The 6,499-nt window shown below is 31.0% G+C and overlaps 1 protein-coding gene across 1 annotated transcript in view; it reads right to left on the minus strand.

Annotated features, from left to right (window-relative positions):
• LOC119666819 (myosin-G heavy chain-like) overlaps positions 1-6,499 on the minus strand; it is a 377,427-nt gene that overhangs the window by 279,738 nt on the left and 91,190 nt on the right. The gene's annotated exons all lie outside the window — the stretch shown is intronic.

Raw genomic sequence — 6,499 nt, forward strand, 5'->3', positions numbered from 1 at the left:
GAATGCACCCCGACCTAAAAGATCTATTGTGCGCCTAAAGGCCCAACTAAGACAATTGTAGACTATTTATAAATCTCGCAATTGCTGTGGGCTTAATTTTACCTATTTGATTTGGGACTAAGATTTTGCTTCTAAGGTAGTCGAGTCTACGTCTTGCCGCCGCTGGGCAGTTGCATAGAATATGTTCTGATGTTTCCTTCTTCTCATGACACAGTCGACAGGAGTCTGTTAATTAATTAAAATAATATAAAAATAATCTTTGTTGTTCGAAATCTTTCTATACTAGTTTCTATTAAATAAAATAGTCATTTCTGTTATAACGGACGATAAATTAGAACTTATATTAAACATAACATATAAATAAAATAATGAGTTGTGAAATAGCTAAGCATGAGTAAAAAATGTTTTTTATAATATCTCTTGTAAAGGTTTGGACAAAAACTCACTAGCTACTCTACTAGCGAGTAACTAGTTATGTTGTAGTTCACTAGTTTTCAAAACCTCTTGATCAAATATATTAGTTTCTATTAAATAAAATAGTCACTTCTGTTATAACGGACGATAAATTAGAACTTATGTTAAACATATATATATAATAATGAGTTATGAGTTAGTTTAGAATCATTAAAAAATGTTTTCCATCATTTCTCTTGTTAAAGTTTGGACAAAAACTCGCTAGTTACTCTATTAGCGAGTAACTAGTGATTTTTGTTTATTTGTATGTCATGTCATACATACAGTCATGATCATATCAAATGTGAGATTGGTGTTGTTTTCCATATTAATGAAAATACAGAATGATAAAAAGAGAAGAATTTCAATTATAATTTGGTCAGGGTGACAAGACTTGAATCCACTCAAACCATCTCTTAGGAATAAATGGAGATAGCTTCTACAACAATTTGAGCGAGAGGTTGAATTCCTAGTGGAATATGTTTATCTAAGCCAGAAAACGTGAGTGTGGCGCAGATAGGTGGGGAATAGGTGAAGGGAGTGGAGTTGGTCGATAACAATTGGTCACGAAAATTTTCCGCTCTTTTTCGTCATGCCTACAAGGTTTGCTATACCTACAGAGAGTCAAAACTTCAATTAATGAAATAATAATAAAAAGTTTTGTTGTAATTTACTACTGTTCAATAAAAACCTCACTTCTGAAAACAATAGTTTATATGAAGAATTTACTTTCGAAGAAAATCAATTTAATTTAGTTAACGCAAACACTGAACAATAATACGCTGTAGAAATATTGATTTCTGAAAAGTCCATTTCTGAAAAGTCCAACTTTTGTAAATGGAAATCAATTAATAATTCTTAGAATGCAATAAGTTTATTATACTTATATGTGTATTACATTATATATACATGTATTACATATAAATAGTGCTTAGTATATAGAGAATACTTTGGATGTCAACCTTAAAAAGAAAGAGCACACTAAATTACAAATTAAACAACGAAATCTTAAACGGTTCACGGGTAGAAACTCATTTCTTTGAACTCACTATCGATTAATAATATGGTATATAATCAATACATGAAAATCTGTCTGGATGTTTTGATTGCAGTTTTGGGGTTTTGTAAAGAAGACAAGTCTAGATGTAATCAGAGGGTTCCAAAACGAATGCCTTCTCAGTTTTGTAAGTGCTTCCTGGTTTAAAAGAAATAGTGACTTTCACATAATTTCGAGGTGTGTTCACTGAAGTAAGGAAATCAACCGAATCTCATCAGGGAAGACTTTGTCAGCATATTAGTAGAGAAATCTATGCGTTGCTTAATATAAGTGACTTGGGAAGATAATTGCAACTCACTAAACTGTTTGAACTAGTGACGTAAACTTAATAAATATATATGGAATATGTGTGTAATATTATTTTTAATATTATTTTATTCAATGTAAACAGCTCGTTGGTCAAATGTGACCCGTTGGTTTAGCGAGGAACGATGTATATTACACTTATACTTTTTTCAATAAAAAATTATTTGTGTGTATTTATTTTTTTATGCAACTGTCTTAACATGTATGATATTTATGTATTTTATATATGTAGTTTACATTCTCCTTTAATTAAACAGTATAGCATGAGAATCATTTACACATCCCATCATCCACATATTCAAGAATAGTAGCCAAAACACATATGCAAGTGTTTACAAATGTGTTCGTGTAATATTTACTGCAAAACTCAAATTCAAACTATAAATTCCGAACGATTTCCCAATTACAAAAGTTTGTATTTGTAAATTTTTCATTTCCCATACAAAATTCTATATGTGGCGCCAGTAGCTGCGATTAATGCATTGCCAGCCCAGCATTGCTTGCTTGCAGCTTGCCCCAGTCCAAAATGAAACTGACCATTACTTTCAACATCATGCGATTACTTGATTTTTCTTATGCAGTGACCAGTAACCAGCAACCAGCAACTGCTATATATGTTGGCAACTTGAAACTGCCAGGATAAAGGCTTCGTCAGTGCTGATTGCGTTGTTGAACGCGTACGTTGTGTCATAAAAATGAAACTTTGCTCAAACTCTTAACTCCAACTTCAACTCCAACGCCAACTCATATGCGAGCCATAAACATTTGGATTAGTAAACTTTTTTGCGCAAAAGTGCATTAAGTAAGTTTTGTACGGAGGGGGAATAATCGTCCTAAAATTGCTTGTTTTTTATTACTTTATTTCAAATTTATTTTTTTTTTCATCCTCTTGTGTATGTTTTTACATTGCAATAAAACAGCACTCCCGTCCAGCTTCAACGTTGGTTCATGTGAGTGACCACTGCGCTAAGCAAAGCTATAAAAAAAAAACTTTTCTGTTGTGCTTGCGGATTGTTAAGCGTGGTCCATTAGCAGGAAAACTTATTGCGCCAACTGATAATTGCGGCATTAAACTGACCTAAATTGAAAAGTGGAGGAAATTGTTGACTTTATGCTAACATTAAATACTGTTTTTGCGCTCTTTAAAGTGTGGATGAAATATATTTTAAATTAGCGCTTAGAGAGCATGAAAATAGCTACATTAGTTTTACTTGTGTTATTCCACTAATACCGAGAAGTTTTAAGAGGGTTTTTATATATTTGGTGACTGGCGGAATCCAGGATATAGCATGACCATCGCTTCGTTTATGAAAGCTCAATTTAAGGTATTTTGGTGTATAGTTTGTCAGGGCATGATGGTCTATTATTATCAAAAAATCTATGGAATAAATCTTAACTAAGCTTCAGTTTTAAGAGGATTTCCATACATTTGATACTTAGTGGAGTGCAGGATATAGATTGACCCATCTCCTTTTGTTTGTAAAAGCTCATCTTAGTGATGATCTGATAGGCTGTTATTACCAAAAAATCCATGCAATAAATCTTAATTAACTTCTTGATTACTTCTAATGATTATTACGTTCATTGTGACATCATATAGTGATCAAAAAATAAGCAGATAACTGTCTAAAATTCACTGAGGTTGAAAAACTTCTATTTTAAGCCGCCACACTAATTTTAGAAGGATATCTTTTATCAGACACTATTCGGTATAATGATATAATATTGTACCCCTTTCAAATAGTCCGGAAATAAGAACTAATGGGATGTATCCATTATTAACATACTGTCAAGAAAAACTCTTGAAAAACTGAAGTTATGTAAATGAAGCACTTCAATACTTCAATGCTCCTAAAAGAATTAAATGAAGGACTAGAAACGTTACTCAGGCCCACAACGCATATTTCGTTCTTATTTTTAGGTTGGAATTGAAAAACTGTACAAATTGTGCTGGGATTTATTAAATGAAATATAACATCCTTATTCTAAGAGGTCGCAATAATTTTTAAGAAGAGTTTAGGAGCTTAGTAATGGATTAAAGATCTATTTAATCAGATTTTGAAAAAGTCATTTGAAAAAGTACTTTCTCCTTTTTTTAGTTGAAGTATGGCCCTTCAAACAACGTTATTTTGTCAAAAATTTTTCAAACAGGAAAGCATGACTCTACATTTTTGCTAGAAAATTATAAGAAGCTTCCAAATCTCTTTAACCTAGGGCCATTAAAATCAAATAGTATTGATCCTGATAAAATGCTATTTCTCAGCTAACCAATCAAGTAACTATCGTCGATTTTCTGGACAAGAGTGCTTCATTTAATACCTAACAAACTTCAGAAGTGTGATGTCCAAGCATACCTATTCATTCAATCGTAATAATTATTTGAGATGTCCTACTTGTTAGATTACGTCTTTTAATTATAGCGAAAATGCAAATACTTTTCTCAATTAATATAAATATAGATTCAAAATAGAGTTAACAACAAATTTTGTAAAAGGAAAGGAATCAATCAGAAACAAGAGAATGCTGTCATTAGAATCTCTTGGGAATTACGATTACTAAGTCCTGTTTATAATTAGAAAGTAGTTGTCATAGAATAATCACAAAGGCATAACATAATCCAAACAACTAATTCTTGAAACACTCCACAGACATTTTCTACCATTCCGCATTCATTGGAGGTTTGATGAATAAAAACATTCTTAGAAGAATCAGTTACCACAAAAGAGTGTTTATATATACGTAGGATATATTAATTAGCAGAATGAAAATTATGTTGATCTACTTTATTTGTAACTTGCATTTGTCCGGAAATTAATCCAACATCTTCATATTATCGGGATTGAGCTTAAAAGAAGATATCGTTAGACTTTATCTAAAATATACTGTAACTTTTAGATTTAGTCATATTATAAGCGTTTTCTTATGAATAGTAAATTCGATTTAATCGATGACAGTGTTGAACTGCCTAACATATATCAATACCTTATATAAAACTAGTTTCCATTAGCTTTTCTAGTTACTAGTTCTTCTCTTTGCTTCCCCTTTACTTCTTGAAATAACGAACTATGCTTTAATCACAAATTATTATGTCTTCTTATTATTTTTTCATTAAAATTAATGTCAAATAAATATTATATTTGAATTATTATCCAAAACTTCATTTTAAATTTTATAAATTACTATAGAATTTCAAACATTTATCATTGCTTCAATATTTCCAACAATAAATTAACCAACAAAAATATTTAATTGTTTTGTTTTAGTTGTTAACGTTTCTCTAATGCATAAAAAAGTTGAAGGAATAAATATTTTTTGCAAGGGAATTTCTTGAAGTATTGCTTCAAGCAACTCAATACCACAACTGAAGAAATAAAGTTGATTAAACTTTCACAGAGTTGCCACACTATAAGCTTTCACTCCCACCGCAACACATTCAAGTCAATATTTTTTTCTTCTCTTGACTAGTTAAAAAGTTGCTGCTTGATGATGTTTTCATTTCTTCATCACTTCACTGTGAAACGTGCAACATTTTTGTACTCAAGTTTTTATTCCTTTCGAGTTGCACAACATCACAACCAGCACAACAGCAATAAAATTAAAGTCAAGAACTTTTAACCCGCAACCAATTAAGACTAGAATAGTTTTTTCATAAAGGAAAGTTAATAAATAAGAAATATTTTACGGCATTGGGAAAGATAGCAGAAGCGCTACACTTTCCGAATTTTCTTATAATATAAAAAGGACACTCTTGTGAAGCAAAGATGAGAGATGTGTGAATCTTGTCAAAACAAGATCAGTTCCTTTTTCTTAAGAGGTTGCTTATGCTTAAGATAAGATTTAATTATGGAACAGACTTAGGTTCCTAAGTCAGTAAAAGCAATCTTTTGTACTAAGCCAAAACAATATGTAAGGATAGTCACAGTAGTAGTAGGCTTTGCACGCAGGTCTTAAGCGATTAAGAGGGATCGTATCCTGAAGTTATTAGCAGAGTTCTATATATCTGACTGGCAGATTATAGGTGTATAATCTCAATTTAACTTTTAAAACCAGTAAAAATCAAATTAATTATGATTGCAAGCTGTACAAATTACATTTAATTTTCATCACTTAAGTTTCATTGGGTAAAGGATATTTTATATAAAATGGTTATTATTTCTTTTTTTACTTGAGCAAACTCGAGTTAGTGTCTAAAGCACTTGTACTCAATAGTGTTTAGATTATAAAAGCTCAGGTGAATTCAAATAATAAGTAATTTAGATGATTTAATAGAAGTATAGTTTGGAACCCAGGATATCTTCCTGACGGAATATATTTTGTATTTTATTTGAAAAGTTATCAAGTCTTTATCTTTCGTGGTTAATTATAAAATAGTATGCAAAAACTGATGGTATATGTTGGATGATGGTTCAGATCTCATTCATAGTTTGAAGAAAATCGTTTCATTCCGCTCAAAACGCTGTATGTTACGCTCAAAAATGTGTTTTCGATTCAGTTTTTGTTCAATTATCAATGAAAATGGCACTAAATTTCGGAATATCATCTTCATACATAGTTCTTCCTTTAAAATATAGATTACTTGTTCGTTCGATATGCCTATGGTATCAGCAATTTCGCGTTTATGCCAACTTAGATCTGTGCGAATAATCTTGTAGACTTTTTCAATGATTTCTGGTTTTGTTGCAT

This window comes from Teleopsis dalmanni, chromosome 1, assembly GCF_002237135.1.
Source record: "Teleopsis dalmanni isolate 2A chromosome 1, ASM223713v2, whole genome shotgun sequence".
Taxonomy (NCBI): domain Eukaryota; kingdom Metazoa; phylum Arthropoda; class Insecta; order Diptera; family Diopsidae; genus Teleopsis; species Teleopsis dalmanni.